Source organism: Calidris pugnax, unplaced genomic scaffold (genome assembly GCF_001431845.1).
Source record: "Calidris pugnax isolate Ruff unplaced genomic scaffold, ASM143184v1 scaffold87, whole genome shotgun sequence".
Taxonomy (NCBI): domain Eukaryota; kingdom Metazoa; phylum Chordata; class Aves; order Charadriiformes; family Scolopacidae; genus Calidris; species Calidris pugnax.
In genome coordinates, this window is record NW_015090818.1 from 46,572 (window position 1) to 67,167 (window position 20,596).

Here is a 20,596-nt window from a genome sequence, read left to right on the forward strand (position 1 = left end):
CCATAACATTGAGGGGCTGGAGCGGGTCCAGAGAAGGGCGACAAAGCTGGTGAGGGGTCTGGAGAATAAGTCTTATGAGGAGAGGCTGAGGGAGCTGGGGTTATTCAGCCTGGAGAAGAGGAGGCTGAGGGGAGACCTTATTGCTCTCTACAACTCCCTGAAAGGAGGGTGTAGAGAGGTGGGGGTCGGTCTCTTTTCTCAAGTCACAGGCGACAGGACAAGAGGAAATGGCCTCAAGTTGCACCAGGGGAGGTTCAGGCTGGATATTAGGAAAAATTTTTTCACTGAAAGGGTCATCAGCCATTGGAATGGGCTGCCCAGGGAGGTGGTTGAGGCACCATCCCTGGAGGTGTTCAAAAGACAGGTTGATGTAGTGCTGGGAGGTATGGTTTAGTGATGATGCTCCTTGTTTGTTGTGCGGGTGTCTATTTTTGTCAGTGAGGTTGACAGTTGGACAAGATGATCTTTAAGGTCCCTTCCAACCTAGAAGATTCTGTGATTCTGTGATAAACTGGCACTATAAAGTAATCCCAATTTTGGGGGAAGGCTGGGAATATGTGAACGATTGAATATGCTCAAGCGCTGCACGATAGGACCTGTTGCCGTACCCTTTTACAGGATGCATTTGTCTCCCTCACCTCAGCATGGATGGCCACAAAAGTCCTTTCCTGCTCAGAAACTGAAGGCTCTTTTCTGCTGGAAATTCAGCAGCTGCCTTTGGTCCTCTTTGCTACCTGGTGCGGGGAGGCAGAAGACAATCCCTAATGGCCTAGGCACATTTCAGACTCTTGTCCTTCACCTTGTGTTGCCTCCTGAGCGTTATTTCACCGGGTGGATTGGGTGGCTCTTGTTCACCCACCAGCTGCATCACCCTCCTTCTGTCAAGTAACTTCACTCCCCAAGGGGTGTAAGTCAAAAATTCAGAAGAGGAGGCAAAAGTTAGGCCCTGTAGCTGGAGAGAGGTGTGAGAGAAAAGCCTTGTTTTTCAGAAGTACTGAATGTCAGAACCTTTTGAGGTCAGCAAGTCACATGAAATGAGGAAAAAAAAAAAGTATGGATTTGTGAAGGTGCTTCCCTACCTGCCTTCTATTTGCTTACTTTGCCATCCGGTGATACTATTTAAAGCATAACTTTACTTAAGCTGTCTGCTTTTGAGTTTCATAGTTTGCATTCGACAAATTGTACTAACACGGTCATCTTTCTCCTAAATAATTTCAGACTTGAGATGACTAAATCTTCATGAAAACAAGTCTATAAAAACCCTGTATTTGCTGTCTTGGGAGAGTCGCCACTCAGAAAGAGAACAGACGTGGAAAACTCTTTTGACCTACACAAATACAGCTAGAAAAACATTTAAACTAAAAAAGCCCCCCAAAGCCAGCCTTCAAATTGACATAGTGTAGGACAAGCCAGAAATATGAAGTGAATTTTGAAACGGAGAGTAACTGGCAGGGGGAGGGTGGGGGGTGGAACTCAGATTTGCAGGAAATAATTGCGATTGACAACCCGGCCGCAGAGTAACAGTCGTGAGTAACGCCAGCACCCATCTTGCTAACAGGCTCCTTCTGGAGGGAAACCTGCTAACAACTTCCTTTCCAGAGGACTTTTGTGAAGGATCTAAGGTGAGGTGCTCGCTAACGAAGGTTTTCTGAAGTCTGGTTTCCTTCCACTTTACTTCAGCGAAGCCAATTCCTGTTGCAGGCACCGGTCCCTCGGTAACATGGTTGGTTTTAATAGACATATCACTTTAAAGCAAGCTTTCAACCACCTGGTGCACCCTCTTTTAAATTGTAAGATACAGCTGACTTGGAAAGAGTATGTATGGTCTTTGATGGAACACAAATTGAGGAGGGATGGGAGAATTGCACTGCTGCTACATGGTATGGACCAAAGGCAAATCTCTCATTAAGGGACCTGGTCTTGAAGTCATTGAACCCTGTTGCTGCTCTGCTGTGGATTTCAGTGAAAGCAGGCAGGGTCATGGCACAAAAGTAAGGAGCTTTTGGCTTCTTGGAAGGAAGACCTACAGAAACTGATCCCATAACCAAAACACTAAACTTTCCCGGTGTTTTATTGTAAATACAACTTTCTCAGGCAGGAAATAAATGATGATTTTGGTTAAATCGGTGCCTTTGGGCTGAAGTAAATTCCAGTGAGCCCAGTGGAAGTGGTTGCAGAAGACGGTGAATCCAAAATCTGGTGGAATACACTGAGTCATGTAAATGACTCTGTGTGACCATATAGAGCCCTGCGTTGAGGTCATGCCAGAAATAGTCCTAACAGAGCCTCCTGCATTGAGAAGGTCATGCCAGAAATAGTCCTAACAGAGCCCAAGGAAAGGACCGTAGGATCCACTTTTACACAAGAATAGAAGAATAATACCTTATCCATTTAAAGCAACAGGGGAATGTAAGTAGGCAGGATGCAATTATCCAGATTGGTATTTGGCCAGGCACTCCTACACTTGCAAAAACTACCACAGGGTGTTTAATGACCACGAGCGCTCGGTATCCTTGGTGTTACCTCTTATGTAAAGGCAGCACTTGTGATCACACACTTTATGCTGGTTCAATACTGAGTCAGCAGAAGAACGTTGCCCTGCACAAATACCGGTTCGTACAGTAACCTGGAATTTCCTTGGAGGTCTTCCATGCAAATACTACAGACCCAACCCTACTCACCTGGTGAAACCTGATGAGATTGCAGCCAGAAGCAGCGTGGTTCCAGCTAATCGTGTTTGCATATGTTACTACCAACAATATGGGCTTCAGATTCTTCATAAATAATTTTGAGGTGAAACCAAGATGCTTTTTCACTGCATCTCAGTGACAATAAGATTTGGTTGTTGTATAAGCGAGGGGATTAGACTTAGTTATTCTCAGAAAAATCTAATGACAGACGGCCGCTATTTTGGCAAGGTACCGTTATTATGACTTATTGAAATTCCTACCAAACGCCTCATCCAGCTTAGGTACTTGTTGTAAATTTTGTTGTACAAAAGCAGGGCTTTGAAATACGGGTTTCTTATTTTCAGGTTCAAGTACGAAATCCAAAAGTGCATTAATTAGGCAAAGTTTGTTGATCTGTACACATAAGGTTATTATCGGTGCTTCATGGCCTTATAGTCATAAAAAGAAAGAATGAATGGGGGGTTCTTTTGCCCCGGTTATCGGATTTCAGGTTTAAAAAGAAGGTGACCCACCCTTTTCAGTAATTCGACATGCAGGGTTCAGCTGTGGGTTCAAAAGCAGGTTACAACTGGCGAGTCATTGTGCGCTTTAAGTGCCAGCTGTGCCTTTAAGTATGTTATATAACCTATTTTTTGGTTTCAGTTTTCAAGTATGCCATCCTTTCGGCGTTATTATATTTCCATATATATATATATATATTTTATTTTATTTTTTTTAATCCAAACAAAGCTGACCTCAATCATAAGGTTCCCTGGCTCCAAATGGCTGAGCTTTTCTAATATTTTATTTTGAGTGCCTCCGTTGGATACCTCATCGCCGAGATATGTGCTGCGGGCAGTGCCAAACGGGGTGCCAGGGGGTGTCCTCAATTCTCTTCAGCGCTCACCAGGAGAGGGCTCTGCTCTGCATCCCAAACGCAGGAGAAAGTCCCACTGAAATCCGTTTTTTCCCTCAAAGCCGGCCCGAAACGAAGTTGGGAAGTGCGAAGGAAAAGCTGCAGTTTTTCAGCTGGCTGCCCCAGGCAGAAATCAAGCAGGTGTGCTTGATAATTTTAATTTGCATCCTGCAATTATACTAGCTGCTTTTTTTTTTTTTTTCCTTCCTGGGAGAAACCAGCTCCACTTCCAGCAAAATAACTGGTTCTTCATGGAAGTTTCATTTAAGTAATATATGGCACCTACTTAAAAAAATTTTTTTGATTAATTAGTGTCTTCCCTGTCACTGTGGGACACAAAAGCTATGTCTGCACTGATCTGTTAGCTCACTACTTAACAGGTTGCCCAGAGAAGCTGTGGCTGCCCCATCCCTGGAGGGGTTCAAGGCCAGGCTGGATGGGGCTTGGAGCAACCTGGTCTGGTGGGAGGTGTCCCTGCCCAGGGCAGGGGGTTGGAACTGGATGATCTTTAAGATCCCTTCCAACCCAAACCATTCTATGATTCTCTGCATGGATTTGCTCTCACCAGTTAGTGTTCTCCTAAAAAATGCCCTGGTGCGGGTGTCGTATGGGCCAAGGACCATTCCTGGTGGCATGGTTTCACTCTCACCAGTTAGCGTTCTCCTAAAAAATGCCCTGGTGCAGGTGTCGTATGGGCCAAGGACCATTCCTGGTGCTTTGGGTGGTCCAGCCATCCCATGCTGGACAATAAGAGAGTTGATAATAAGAGTTTTAGCCTCATAGAAACCCTTCTCTGGCAGATGCCCCCAAGCCATTTACTAGGGCAGATGTAGTCTGAAAAGTCACTCTAAGACCTGCTGGTGTGTCGGGCTGTTGGGAAGTGGGAGAGATGTCAGGGCTGGTGTTACCTCACCTCCAGAACCTCTGGCGCTGGGGGAGGGCTGAGGATGTGCCCCACATTCATCCCTGTTTATTCTGGCAGTAGACCCGTGCTTCAGATTTCCTTTCATCACAAATAAAATAAAGAGCAATCCTTGGATGATTCATAGAAATGTGAACATTTTAATCTGTTTCCTTGAACGTTAATTCTGCTGCTTAGTGTAAGTCCCTTGTATTTGCTTTTTTTATCAGTTTCATGTTAAATGCAGTTTCCCAACTTTCTGATTACTTCTAGGATTTTCATCCATCTTTTAAGTCTTAGTCTTAGTCTTCTTAAGTCTTTTAAGTCTCTCTGCTAATTTATATTCCTTTACAACTTTCTTCAGCAGAATAACTTTGAGATGGCCACCACGCTATTCCTATAAATCTTTTTAAAGCATCCTCAGATTCTATGAGACGTAAAACCCAGCAGTTTGAAAATATTTTTCAATTGTAGGTACCATGAACCAAGGACATGGTATAATCACTTTACTGCCACTGATCAGAAGTGGTCCATGTCAGGGTACTCATGTTTAAATCAAAATCTTGATGTTTCCAGTGAAACCAATGGCAAAGTGTTCATCAGCATCGTTGCCAGTGGATTGGAGCTCATTGTGCAATAAACTCAAATCCAGATTCATGCCAAGAACTTTTTACCACGCTGTAACATCATATTGTTGCTGTATTGCATTATGATATAATAACATATATTCAGTAAAGAGTAATTGGCCATGAGCTTTTTCACATCTTTTTATGAAAGTAAAAATGTCATTGCCAAACGACGCTACAAATGACATTATATATTACCGTTACACTAAAAATATCTGTGTTTCTTCCAGAAGCGTGATTGAATTCGATTCTCCTAGTACTATAAGATTAAATGAAGCTCAGGCAATTTCACTCATTTATTTGCAGGTGGCGTGCAATAGAGGAAGGAAACACAGAAAAAAGCTATAAAATGAAAAGCAGAGATTCCAAAAAATTATGTCAAAGAGCGTTTGCAGAAAACCTGTTTTATTTCAAAGTACAAGTTCCTTTCTCCTGTTAAAATGTTCTATTCAAAGACTTTAGACATTTCTGAACTTGTAAATTACAGCTCCAAATGTATATATAGATTTAAGCTGCTGGTTTAGTTAAGGCACTGTGAGTATGGTAATAGGCAGAGAGCTGGGCATTTCTGGGGATTTAAGGACCATTTAGGTGCTTAGGGACCGTTATCCTTTGTTTTCAGAAAGTTGTTGCCTTGTGTTGGGATATTCCTGACCAGATTCTTCAGGCGTTACTTTCTGTGAGGATCTCATCTGGAATCTCAGAGGTACCAATGAGAAACATACTGCTTAGGTTATTTTAGGGACATTTGCACAGCAGTTGTAGAGGTCTGTTTTGTACATGGCTCTGAGTTAATCCCGAGGGCAAGCTCCTTATTAAATCATTTTTTTCTGCACTGACATCCAGCAAGAGGTAAGTTTGTTCCGTTCTGGCTGTGAAGTAATAAACGTACTCGGAAAGAATCATTAAAGTTCATGGCTTTTGCATTCTTCTGATGGGTCCAGCCTGTTTATGTAATGTATTATTAGTTATTAATCTACACGTTCTGCTTGGAAGTCTTATTGCACTCTGTAAACACAGAGACAGGCACGGTCCGTGCCCCAGGGGTTTTACAAGCTACTCCCATGTGAGCTGCACAAAATATATTAATAATGTCATTTCCTCTGGGATGGCCATCCACCAGTTGAAGTCAATGGAAAGAAGCAGTTCAGTTTTAGTGTTAACATGATGCTTATCTGTAGCTTTCGTGAGGACATTATTACTGTAATTGCCATGGAGTGCATATATGATGGAATAGACTTTCAGTAGAGAAGCAGATAATTGTTTGATGTGCTTTCTGAAACCATCAGCTCTGAATTATAAGCAAGATAAGAAGATGCTAATGTGAAACTAATTAAGGCCATATAGCTTTGTTTCAGCTCACTGAACAACGTGGATACATCCAGAGCTCTGAGAGCTGCCTGGGCAGCAATCAGCTGATTTTCCCAAACCAAACCAGTAGAGATTATGTGTCTTCTCAGTTCCATTTTTGTATGACCTTGTCATACAGGTTGCTGGGTATGACTGAGTATTGGTGCAATGGTACCTGCACATCTTTCTCTCCACTAGGTTGCAGTTGGGCAACAGTGGTTTTGAGACAGGAAAAGAACATTTTTTGACAATGGTCTTCAAAGCAGTCCTGCTTTGAAGGAGGAGAGGGTCATCAACAGGAGGCAGAGAGGGTCATCAAGAACCCCTCTGTGCTCTTCAGAACCTCTATCCTTTCTTTCTCACCCCTCTTCCATTATATTTTTTTTTCCAAGTAACAAATAGGTAACATTTTTCTAAAGAACTAAACCCAAATGGTGTAGGTTTTGCCACAGCTCCTAAGTTGTTCCGAGACCTACAAGGGGTTACTTCAGCTCTGATTTCAGAGCATCTTTGCCATTACAGTGAAAAAGAGAGGGTGCAGGAAAGGGACACGAGGGATGAGGACCACAGATGAGATCAAAGCAGTTAGTGTAACTCTCCACTCCTTGCCCTATGGACACACCTCCTCATGAAAAGACATACAAGGTTCTCTTCCCCTTCACCTTTTGCATTATTTAACTAATTGACTGCACTTGGGGTTGGCTGGGAGTGGGAGTACCTTATTAGCATTCAAATGACCTATACTGCTACGTAAATTAAACTGAAGATTGAGCATCATGTCAAAAAAAATACATATATATATATATATATACTAAAAGGTGGCAGCCTGTGTTTTATTTTCCCTGCCCCACATCCTGTTCTGGGAAAACTTTTTCTCCACTTCTGACTTAATCAAAGCATATATACATTCTGAGCTTTTTTATATTTATTTATTTATTATTCACACTTTTGAAGCACAGAGAGGGACCAATTTAAAGGGCCTAAAATCTGGGGAGAGTTTTGCTCTGGAAACAATTATTTTTGTTGAGGACTATTGATGAGGTGACTACCTAAGAATTCAGTGGTAGGAAATTGAAGAGGAGGCAATTTCTGAGTTTTGAAAGATCATCAATAACAAGTGAAAACAAGTCAGGTTTCTCGTGGATTGTTTATACAAGAACGGTTGTTGATAAATGAACTTCAGATTGGGTATTAGAGGTACATAGTGTGAGAAGTGTAATAAGGGTTTTACTACTCAGAGCTTGTGAAGACTGCATAATTTACACGCAATTTACTCAAGTTTTGCAAGCAAATAGAAAACTCTTATAATTATCCTCGTCCTCCAGTATCGTGTTAACAATGTTTTGGTTTGGATTTTTTTAACGTTTGTCAATTTTTCTTAGGTTTTGGGTTTGCCAACAGGCAACAACTTTGAAAATAACTTCACTGTATTATGGATAGTGTTTAATGTGACCTACCTGGGAGGAGAGAAAGATGAAGTAATAAATTAATATTTCCATATCTTAGGTAATATAAATCACAGTTATGATGCTCAGATAATACCATAGATTTGTCTAGGTTGGAAGGGACCTTTAAGATCATCGAGTCCAACCATCAACCTAACTCTGATAAAACCCATTACTAACCCATGTCACTAAGCACTATGTTACCCATCTTTTAAAAGACCTCCAGAGATGGTGCCTCAACCACTGCCCTGGGCAGCCCATTCCAATGTGCAATAACCCTTTCCGTGTCAAAATTTTTCCTAATATCCAATCTGAACCTCCCCTGGTGCAACTTGAGGTCATTTCCTCTTGTCCCATCACCTGTTCCTTGGGAGAAGAGACCGACCCCCCCCTACTACACCCTCCTTTCAGGGAGTTGGAGAGAGCGAGAAGGTCTCCCCTCAGCCTCCTTTTCTCCAGGCTGAACACCCCCAGCTCCCTCAGCCACTCCTCACAAGACTCATAGCTTTGCTCTAACAGCGTAGTAGTTAAAGCTTGATCTTACCATAGTTGGCAGCAAGAGGAGAGATGCTGTGTTAGTTGTGTAAATATGCAATTAGTTATGCAAAGTTGGAGATGGATTGACTCATAAGGAGGGAGGTGGGCAGCGCTGGAGCTCTTTCTTTGCTCCTCCAGGTTCAATGCACCTTCCGCATGATGTGGCAGAGATGTGTTCTCACATTCCTTCCCTTCTGAAGATGAACGTTAATGCCATTTATATTCTAGTGCCAGGAGAAAAACAGGAATACTCTTCTATCATCGGATTTGTTCACACCTGTTTGAAAGTTAAAAAAAAACATTTTGTCACCGTGAAAGAATTTCAGGAGGAAAAGACTAACAGGACAAGTGAAGTAGCTTGCTCAGGTATCCAGGAAACTTCTTACTTGTCTTGTTTGGTATCATGCATAGTGCTGTAAATGAATAGGAACATCAAACAGGACTTCTGGAAGGGAGAGGTACTGCTGAAGTAATTAATACCTTCTTAAAAACCAGAAAGGTTTGAGTTGGAGGAAGCATGACGTTTGTTTCAGCAATTATTCTCAGGCAGAACAATCTGGAAAAGCAAAGCAATATTAATTCTGGGAACTACTTGGCAATTAAAATTCTTACAGATTTTAATGATGGAGAAACAGACCCAAAGAACAGACTTAAATAAGATCTTCAGTAGGAGGAAGTTCTTGGTCAGAAGTCTTCTGAGGCTCTGCAGTAGTTGCAGCCTACATTATTATTTGCAAAAAATGCCCATGGAAGGAGAAATTACACTCTTATAACAGCTGAGTTTGGTGACATTTATAATGTTGAGATAACAAGGTGTTGACATAGGCCCGTATTTTTTCCCCTTGTGATCATGTTCTGTTTGAAGTGACTCAATATGTATCATATTTGTATTGCAAATACTACATCTGTAGTTTGTACACAAATACTTGAGAGATCTACTGTCCATGTTATATCAAATTCTGTAAATTAAATATATATATTTACGGTTAAATTGGAATTTTGAGGCAATTTAGTAAGATGAATAGATAGCTTAATAATTCTTCATATTTAGTAAAATTTCATTCATAATTAAGGAACCATTATTTATGCCTTATTTCAGTCTCTTGAGAGCTGCCAATACATTTTCTGTTGCATTTCTCTGGATTTTTTTTAGTTTTAATTCTGGCATCTTCAGTTCACATTGTAAAATGATCCCATTACTATTGTCGCATTGAGTTTGAGAGACCTTACAGAAGAGCAGAGCTTTGGTTACCCAGGTACCTCGTAGCACGAGGCCGTAAAGAAACCCTCTGTCCACGGAAGAAGCAGGTGGTGAATATTGTCAGTGAAGCTGCTTCTGCCACCACAGGAATCCTAAGCTTGGGCAAATCATAAATACTAAATATATGAAAAAACACACATGCCAAAAGCCAAGAAAAGAGGAAGAAAAAAAAAAACCACCCCAAAATATGTAAAAGAACAGAATCTTTCAAACATCTACAGGTTTAGTGGTTGTTTCATTCTATATGTTGATTATAGTTACGCCAAAATTACTGTAAATTTGCAGCATTGGAAGTCTCTAATTTAAAAAAAAAAACACAAAACGTTCCATCGACTGTAATACTGGCTTCATGACCTCATGGTGATTATCATCTGACAATGTTTTTCTGGAAACCAGAAATTGATTGCCACCCTCAGGTCCTTTTCTCACACGCCCTGGGTCGGGGAACCTGTGGGAAGAATACACTGCTGTCACTCAGCAGTGGTCTTTCTGGCTAATTAAAGAGGGGCACTGACAAGCTCTGAAAAGAATCCTGTCAGCTGCCATCAATTAGAACAATGCGGCGTATTACATGAATCCTGAGGAAAGGTTTTTAAAGCAAGAAAAAGGCAAAGGTGGGCAAATAAAGTCCCCACAGGGATAATGGGATGATCCTGCAGAGGCAGCTGAAGTGATGCTAAACAGGATGCTCTTTTTCTCTGCCTTCCAAAGCTTCGTATGTATCTCAGAGATCTACACAACTCCAACTAACACTGCTTTGGGAAATAAAATCATATGAGTCCAGGGTGAGGCTTGGGTGTTAATTTTGTATCCCACTCACCCTAGTTTTTAAAAACTCGACTGCCCTGAGTAAGGCTATGTTTGTTTCCTATATGTACAATATTTAGTATTTTGGAACATCTTCTAATCTTATTGAACCTGACCTTTCTACCATTAAAGCTGCCTTAAAAAGTCTCATTAAAAATCCTTTTAAAGCCAGCAACACTTATTTTTTAATGTGGAAAAAACTCTTGAAAGCATACAGACCTAATTGTTGTTTAATCTAATTTTTCACGTGGTGAATTAATAATTTCTAATTTTATGAACACCAAAGGTCCAGGGTGTTTTTCAGCCTCCATAAAAGTCTTCATTTGCTTTTTACGAAATATTGCAAAGATGATTTACTGCTAGGACTTTTCAGCCTTTTGTTTTCTTTCTGTCTCCATCTCCGCAATACACCTTTTTCTTTTACCCTTCAACACAAAAAGCCTTTTAATTTTCATCCATGCACTGAAATGTCTAACTGCTAAAGAGTTTTATAAATTCTTGGGCTTCTCCTTCTCTTTTTCTACTTTATTTAAAAAAAAATCCAAATAATAAAGTCACCAGGTTTAAACATGAATAAAAACCATTTTGCTCACTTACATTTCACTTTTATGTAAAAAGTGTATCCCATCCTTAAAGACCTGAGAATTTGAAAGCGTTACTTGCTCACTGTGGATGGTGTAAATAGCTGTAAACGGGTATACAGGTTTGCAGTCAGCAAAGAACCATGGAAGCCTGAAGAGCCTCTACTAGCTAAAGTCTCCTGTTTAACTAACAGCCTCTGATTTTGTTTTTATATCTATAAAATCACTATTAACTTCTCAGAAAAAAAAACAAAAAAAAAAACCAAAGACAAAGGATTTGTTTGATAAGGCAAAATAGTGGAGACAAGTTCTTTAAAATAGTACTTAATGCATAGTGTACCTTATGCTGCGGCTCTTGAAGTGTTTTGGTATTAAACTGTTTCTCAAACACTTCTGCAATGTAGAAAAGAGCAGGCTTTTTATTAGCTTGAGTATGAGTATCAACAAAAAAGGCATGTGATTAAAGGCATGACTGTGCTAAGAACTTTTCTTAGATCTCTTGATTTACCCATTAAGCAATTTGGTAAAATCATTGCATTAGTGGGTCCCTGCTGGCGCGCTAATAAAGATGTGCTGGTTAACTTCTTTTCACCTCCTACTTTTGCCAGATTTTACCTCTGTCTTATCTGCTTGCAGACCACTACTGCAAATACTTTCCCGTGGGAGTAATTAGAAATTATAAGGGTTTGTAGGCTAAGAACCTTTGGGAGTAAGCTTGGCTCTGAAACCTATGAGCTACCATGTGGGCTGCTGGCTTGGTATCTATCGTAAACTCCGATGACTTCCTCTTTCTTCCGCAGATCTGGCTATCCAGGGCTGTAACACGTTTGCCACTCTACTCGTGTACTAGCCCATGAATGTATTCATCTCAATACGGAGCAAAAATCAGAAAGAGAGGGGTTTTAAGACTAAAATCGCCATGAAGTACTTACCATCCATTAGAGAGACGCACATGGTGAACATTCCGATGTATTTCAATACCAGTGTTACGTCTCAAGAACAATCACACTAATAGGAAACCCCGTTAAAATATTTTCCCACCACACAACCCTCCAGCCGGAGACCGTTCCCGACAATGGGTTCACTTTTTCAGTAATGATATTCTTAGCAGTCCCATTGTTCTAAACTGGTCCCACAGATATCTAATTTTTAGTAGGATAACTCCCATTATTATAACATATCAGAATTTTTAAGCAGAAAATTTCCCCCTGACTTTACAGACTTAAGGGCGCTACGTTACCATATGTGGTTTCTTGCATTTTTCTGACTACTGTATTCTAGAACTAAACAAACTTTGTCACACCAGCCTTATCCGTGACAGATTTCCACTGCCTGGGAGTGCTTATGGACGAGAAATAAGCAGTCTGTTTTAACTCATCAGAAAGTGAGCCTAATGAATAGGCTTAAAGCCTCATCTGTTTACTAGCATTTTATTATTTGTTGGACTGCCTCGTGGTCACTTTTACTACAGCAGTGCCATTCCCACCACTCTACTTAGCTAACGGCCTATCAACGTTTCCACTAGAAACTTTTGGAGAAGTCGGTGGCTTTTAGCTGTGAAAATTTACAGTAGGGTTGCTGGCCTAGAAAATACTAGTTCCCAGATGTGGTTTGGATATTTTTATTAGATTTTTTAATGTGAGTGCGTGTGTGTATGAATGTTATGGAAGAATGTTAACAGCCTTATTCCAACTTGTTATGGTTTGAGAAAACCTATAACAATCTATTGTTGTGTAGACAATTATTCTATCGCCCGATGACCCCTCCCCACCCGGAAAGGGGGAATCGGGGAACACAAAGAAACACAAGGGTTGAAATATAAATAGATTTAATAAACTAAGACTAAATAATTAACAATAATACTAAAGAACCAGCATTAATCCTGATACTGATATAAGATATACAAAAATTATACTCAGCCAATTCTATCAGCAGGAGGCCATGCACTCCCAGCAGGGACAGCAAATGGCGGACACTGCCAGCACAATGGCTTCAGGAGGAAGGGAAGGCCTCAGGGCTCCGGCACCCGGGCAAGGAGTTGTCTGGACCTGCTGCCATCAAGGGAGAGAGAGCTACGCAGCAAACTTTTCTAATTTATGTTGAATGTGACGTTCATGGCATGAAATAATCCTGTTGGCCAGCCTGGGTCAAATGCCCAGGCCTTGCTCCTCCTTGTCCCTGCACCTGGCAAGGCTTGAAAACACTAAAACCTTGAATCCCACAGAGCCTGGCTGGCTATAAAGTAAATATTTTCACAAATTCAGACACTAGAGTCTTCTAAAAGTGCAATTTTCCCCAGCATTAGAAGAAAAATTGGTCTCCTGTGTCTCTCAACCCAGGACACAACCAGATCGGCGTTGCCCAAGTCTCAGCTCCCTCTCGCTACAGCTGGTGCACCCCAGGCTTCGCGGGCAAAACCTCTCTTATTTCACTTGCCAGCTTCTTTTAAACAGCGAGGTGCCTTAAATCAAAAAAAAAAAAAAAACAACCCAGGTATCCGCTATCCGCTTGAAACTGGGCCCAAATATGCTCACAAGGTTCACCAACATCATGACGGGCCAATTCGGGCAGCGCTGCCAAATTCGCAGCCGTTGGGGACTTCCTGATGTTTGTTAGTCCTACTCCAGTGTCATGTGGTGTGCAACACGAGCCCCCTCTTGCTGACTGCAAACTCCAAAGTGGCGTCATGAACCCTCCGGGGAACACAGATATCATTCGTTTTATTAAGGACCTGGCCGGGACCCATCACACGTTCTGCCTCCTTCTTATTTAAGAAGAAATATCTGTGTGCTCTTTCCTTCCCTCTTTCTGAGGAAATTAAGTGCTGTAGTCAGTTCTGAATATTTTCCTCCTACTACCGAAGAAACAGAGCCTGTCAGGAAACTTCTTCAACTTTTATAGGAGCGGAAGCATTTAGGAAAATAATACTGAACAGCAACCGCAATGGTCCGGTCTAACTGGAGGGCTGTACAGATGTATTACAGCAAGTACATCACAAAGCAGAGGCAGCTGGAGCTAACAGGAGTAGGAGAGCAAAAACCCCTTTGATGTCCCTTCCCCAATTCCACCACTTCCCTGGGCAGCCCATTCCAATGCTTAACAACCCTTTCAGTGCAAAAATGTTTCCCCATATCCAATCTAAACCTCCCCCGGCGCAACTCGAGGCCGTTTCCTCTTGTCCTAAATACTGATAGTTAAACTGTCTTTAGCACTGTCTAAATTGCTTGTAGGGTGAAAATCCATTGGAGACAACATATGACTGTCTCAGATGGCAGATTGTACCTGGAGGGACACTAAATATCAAAGAGTCAGGCCCCAGGTGTAAAACATGTGAGGTGCAATCATCTCTTTCTTGTCATGTTGTCTATGATGTCTATGTCTATGATTAATACAATTCGTGCTGCTTAATACAATTTCAATACAATAAAAGAAACAAAATGGGGTTAATTATTATATCTGAAGCAGATTAAAAATACATCAACATGCAGATAAACAATTCATCAATTTGAATCTAAATTATTTTAAAAAGATATCGCTCTAAAATCACTATCACAAACTCTTTCTTAATTTCAAAATGAGATTCAAGCAAGCCTAAGGCTGCATTCACTTCTCTTGCTTGAATTTGGTATAACCTTTAGGCTGAATATTTTGCATTGCTGGTAGTATTTATGGACATAGAAAGATAATCTAGTGCTCTTATGGGTGCTCAGACTATTAAATTGCTATACACTTGTAAAACAGAATATAAACAGGCACTGGAGTCAAATCGGAAATAAAATTTCTGTTTCAGGCAGTACTATTTCTAAAAGGATTAAGATTTTATAAATTGTCCCAATGTGAAACTTTCCAAATGAAATTTTGCTCTGCATAACAGAAATTTCAGATTTGAGAAATCAAATGCTGTAATGACAATTAAACTACATCATTTTAATGCAAAAGAAACTTAAAAATGATGCTAGAAGAGACTTCATGAAGTCATCTAGTCCAACAAGTGTAGATTTACAAGTCACATGGGGCCGAAGACCACCATTAAAAAGCTTAATCCATCTCCCCTTAAAGTCAAAAGAAAGACTCATTTGAATGGGAATTGAAATATGCCCTAGAGCTGGCTACTGGAAATTAGTGAAGATTTACTATAACATTCTGGCCATATTTTAATCATACAGACCCATCTTTTAGGAGGGGCTGCTTTGGAGAGTAAATGAACCCAGTGGGAAAGCCTTTCGTTCATTCAGCTTTGAATACCTACATGTAATGTTCTGGTATGTGCTTTTTTACGACCTTCACATTTTTCCCTCCAGAAGGATTGTCTGAGTTGACTAAAGGAGTTAAAAAGCCATCTAAGATGGTGTAGGATTTCAAGGCTGTATGTAAAGATCATTCATTATGTATATATATTGGTTTTTTCATTCTTGGGTTAGAATACAGCATCAACTTATTCAAAGTTCATATTCCAACTTCTTTTTGTTAAAGAAGATGTCCTTTCTGTGATATTTAAGAGCTGCATTTTTATTATATCTTTAGTTGCTGCTAGGCATATATTTAAATATATTTTGGTAATTCTCAGTATGTGGCTTTTGCTGATGTGACTTCTGAATGAGCGCTTAATTTAGTTTCTGTTTCCCTTAAATAAACCATGGCTCAGCAAAACTGTGCTCCTATAAACACATGGTGACGCCTCATACCTTTTCTGCCTGGAAAACAGCAGTTTTAGTAGGGCCATTGCTTAATGTCAGCTGGTTGAACCCTGTCTCTGGTCCAAGAACCACAGAGGTGATAAAAGTCCAGGCACCAAGTAAGGTAGCATCAGGTAACATGAGAAAAAAACTCCTCTGAGAGCTTCTTCAGGTACTCCTTGTGACATCAAGTGACACAAAAGGGAAGGGCCCATGGCGCTGTTTGGGAGTTGGCCTTTATCAAGACCCCTTTTAGTACAGGGTCTTATCTAGGCAGGGTGTCCCCACCATGGCACGACCTTTCATCTTCTCCATGACCCTATTTCCCAAGTGCAAACAGGAAGCAAATTGTAGCTCCAAGCCAGCCAGGAGTGTCAGAAATGTGGGTCTTGGGGCCAGAGGGGTCCTCCCATGCTGCTCCATGACTACATGATATACAGGTGATTCAGAAAGCAGAAGCTGTTACATGGCCCAACGAAAGAGATATGTGTATTGGCAGGAAACTGAAGGAGATGACAGAAAACCAGGGTCACTTGAAAAAGCTGGTTGAAAGAAAAGATAAAATAGACCTTTAACTTTAGCTGTCAGAAGGTGAGAGAAGTTGAAGTGAGTTGTTATGCCAGGCTTGGACACCTTTCTTGTTTGAGGCAGGCAGGCAGGAGGATTTGTGGTCTTGCCCCAAATATGCAGCAACCACGTGCTCCATGCATGAGCCTTGCGCAACGCTCCAACAGCCAGCGCTGGGAGCCCATGGGAGTCATGGGCCCATGTTTTGGAATCCCAGTTCACAAGCTATAAATAAACATGTAATCAATCCGCCTTCCCAGAACAAACTGGATGCCTTCTGGTGTCAGCTTTATGTTGGGAATAAGCTTTTTATTTTCTTCGCAAAATATTCAAGGATACTTGACCAATTTCGATTAGTTAGAGCAACATCATTTATTTCTTTAGGAATGAATGGAGAATGGAGATTAATAATGATTTCATAGGCATATTTTGCAATATTTTTCTACTCTTTATTTTTTCTTAGTTATAAAATTCAACATATTAATTCCTATTATTTCCTAAATCAGGCTTTTGGCTTTCCTGATTGCTTCCTTTTCAAATCGTAGAACTGTTTTCTTATCCTTAACTGCATGCAAGAAATTTTCTGCAAAAGCCTCGGACTTCGGCACAGTCTGAACTAGATGGAAGCAGATCTCCCTCCAGGTACACAGCAGGAAACCCAGCTGGGTTTTAGTGTTTGTGGAGACCACTGATGGTGTGCTTCATGCTGTCAATGTTCAATGCCTGGGCACTTTCACAGGGAGAAATAAGTACTAGGTACCTTCTAGTAGGAAAAAAAGTAGGAAGAACAAATGGGTAAAATTTAAAGATATTCAAGTTGAAACCCACATATTTTCATATCACAAAATCACAGAATCATAGATTTGTCTAGGTTGGAAGGGACCTTTAAGATCATCTAGTCCAACCATCAACCTAACTCTGACAAAAACCATCACTAAACCATGTCACTAGGTGCTATGTCAATCCATCTTTTAAGTACCTCCAGGGATGGTGATTCCACCACTTCCCTGGGCAGCCCATTCTAAGGCTTAATAACCCTTTCAGTGCCAAAATTTTTCCTAAAATCCAACCTGAACCTCCCCTGGTACCACTTGAGGGAATAGGAAATAATGAGGAAATAATACCTGCACCATTCCCTTACATCTTTCTAAATAAACCTGGATCAAAACCATTATTTTGATTATGAATTATAACTGCATGAAATTATATAATATATGGTCATGATCCCTCATCGTCCCTTTTGCATTTAAAGTCTATAAATCTTGCACACTTGTGATAAAGTGGGTAGTAATAATTTGATGGTTTACTAACTGGTTGGATTCCCATGAGAATGAATATTTTAATACAACTGAAGTTTTGGGTTGTGTTTTACTGGAGGCGCTACTTACTTATCTCAAATTTAAATAAAATAAACAGGTATTGGTTTAAACGCTTTTATGTTATTTACTCAGCTAACATCTCTCCACAACTTTGCAAGTAGCCTGAACATAATTTAGGCAGGGATGATAACCAATTGCTGGGTGTAGGATGTACCTGGCAGAGTCTTTCTACCGAGGAGAGAAGGCCTGGGTCTGTCCCACCTGGGGTTTGGACGTGGAATGCAACCACCCTGGACTTATTGGTGGGGTGTTCAGCATAAAATTAAGTTCTAAGCCCAAACAGAACTTGCAATGGTCAGATAATGTTCTAAGGTTTTCAGAATCACAGAATCACAGAATCTTCTAGGTTGGAAGGGACCTTAAAGATCATCTTGTCCAACCGTCAACCTGACTGACAAAAATAGACACCTGCACAACAATGGTTTCAATGTTTTCATGGCAGTTCTGAAGACTATCGCCCAACACAATACCTCTCAAAAGGCCAGACCTCCATAAAATAGGTTGAAAATGGAATATTTTTACTTTACCAAAGGGGAACAGAAGCACTGGGGGACTTGCCCCAGGACACACAGGAATTCAGTAGTGAGCTATGAGCAGACTCCACTCCATGCCTTAACGGCAGCCCTATTAAGCAGCATTATTGTTACCCTTTCTGTTATTACAAACAATTATAGCAGGTCTGGAAAGAAAACTAAGGCAAAACCAACAATCAAGTTTATCAGTCTGGTTTTATTTTATCTATTTCCGTATAATTGCTGCTACAATGCACAAACTCTGAACAGTACATAAAACGGTTTAATGGTCAGGACAGAGGGTTACTAGCCAAAGAACAATTAAGCCGTTACCTCCCGAGTCGCCTGTTCTACATCTGGAGGGAAACTGTACTCTGAAGGCTGAGCCTGCGAAGGGTTGGGTGGTGACACTGGGTGCTGCTGTGCTGGATCTCAAGCATCCCAGGGCCGAAGCCAAAGGAGAAAGAAGCTTTGGCCTTGTAATTCTTTCCACAGCAGTGTCTGTAAGGCAGGCGCCTCGCTCCGACAGCCCAGCGTGCCCGCCTGCCTGGGCGCCCACAGGAATTCACAGCCGGGACCCGGGCAAGCCTTGAGGACACGGCGTATCTGAGGTGTCAGGACTTTCTAGGGCACAGATGTCTTACACTCGCTGAATCATAGCTTTCCCTCCTACAGTGAGGTGCTTATGTATATTTTTTTTCTTCTTTTTTGACAGCCAAGGACTAGTTGTTTCATCCTTCCTGAAGACTTCGTAGAAGGAGCTGGTGGTACCCCCTTGTGTTTCAGGGATCACAAAGCCTGGCACTACGCTGGGAGGAGCAGTAAATTTGCTTATCGTAGGAGCTTCTTTCTTACATTTATCACTGTATCTGGTGAGGTGCCCCCCAAAGGCTTTGCACAGACACTTTCAGAGGCTGGTTGTGGCTTGACAAAACATATACGCAAGGAAGACCCACAATGTGTGATATTCAGTGCACTAGAAACTTCTAAGAGGTTTGGGAATGTGCATTAGTCTTTCTGAAGTGGGATAGTTTGGAGGCTGAAATCAAAATACAACAGAGCAAAGTGAGAGTTGCTGATACCACATTGACACTGATTGGACCTGGGCAGCTGTGGGGAGGGAGAGGAGAAAAGGACAAGTACCCAAAAACTTGACCCAGAAGCACCTCTATGAAACTTCACCATCTTGCTCTTCGACCAAATTTACACTGTAAAAATTACAGGTGAAATAACGTGGAATAACTAAAGAGGCATTTCAATAAGTACAGGCTTAGAGCTGATGAACATCGTGCATCTCATTCTTTCTTTCTTATTGGTCACCCAATGGTTTGAACACTCCCCACTCGGGGTTCAGCATCTTCCTTTGCATCTTCATGAAAATGTGACAACAGCCAGACCAGACGCTCTACTGGGAGAGAAAAATAGATATTTTAATTTACTGGTCTAAAGAAAGGGAAAGGGTGAGTACAGCCAGAGGTGATGACAGGCCACCTGAGATAAGGAAGGAAGCCCTGGATTCCAGTCACTACTAGTGACGGCTTAGTTTGAAAGACTGGAGCTGTTTCAACAGGAGGGAATCAGATATTGCAGGATAGCCAATAGCCTTGTCATCTGAGATAGGCAGATAAAGGATAGAACTGAAGTTGCGTAAATATTTTAACCACTACTCACCTCTTTGGCGGCCATAGTTGTGTAGAGCTTGAATATCTAAGGGTATTAAAAAACTGGCTACGGGAGCAAAGCTCATTTAAGAGCTCAGTGAGGCAACAACTAATTTGCAAATCCCACTGACCTTCAAGAATGAGTAAATTACCAAACTGCTTGGTCCTATAGAAAAGGATTCTGAGCATATCCAACAGATGATTTTTGGCTGTTTAGAAATTTTAAAATAAATTTAAATGTGATTTACTTATTTAAAATAAATTTAAATCCCATTTAAATGGGATTAGGCCAAACCTGAGGAGGAGACTGAGAATCTCTGAGGTCCTGGAGGATGCAGTTAACCATCTCTTACTTCAGGGATGTGGTTGTATCTGTAAAGTGACTGTGGCACTACCTGTGAACGTCTCACATCTGTGCTCAGATCTGAAAGTTGGACATGTTTAGATCTGAGTTTTTCACTGAATAAAGAGAATAAGTTCCAAGCTCTCCCCTACCCATTCCAAACAAAACACGGGTAGGTTTAAATGTGTTAATTCTGATCTAGTAAATATTTAGGCAGGATTACCTGTTCTGGACATTGAAAAACCTGGATTCAAACAATCAAAATCACAAAGTTCCTTTAGAGACCCTTAATTAAGAAAAACAATAACCAGTAATGGGATCTTTTCCTTGCCCCTTTGCTTTTGAGGTTTTTTCCCCCTGCTTAG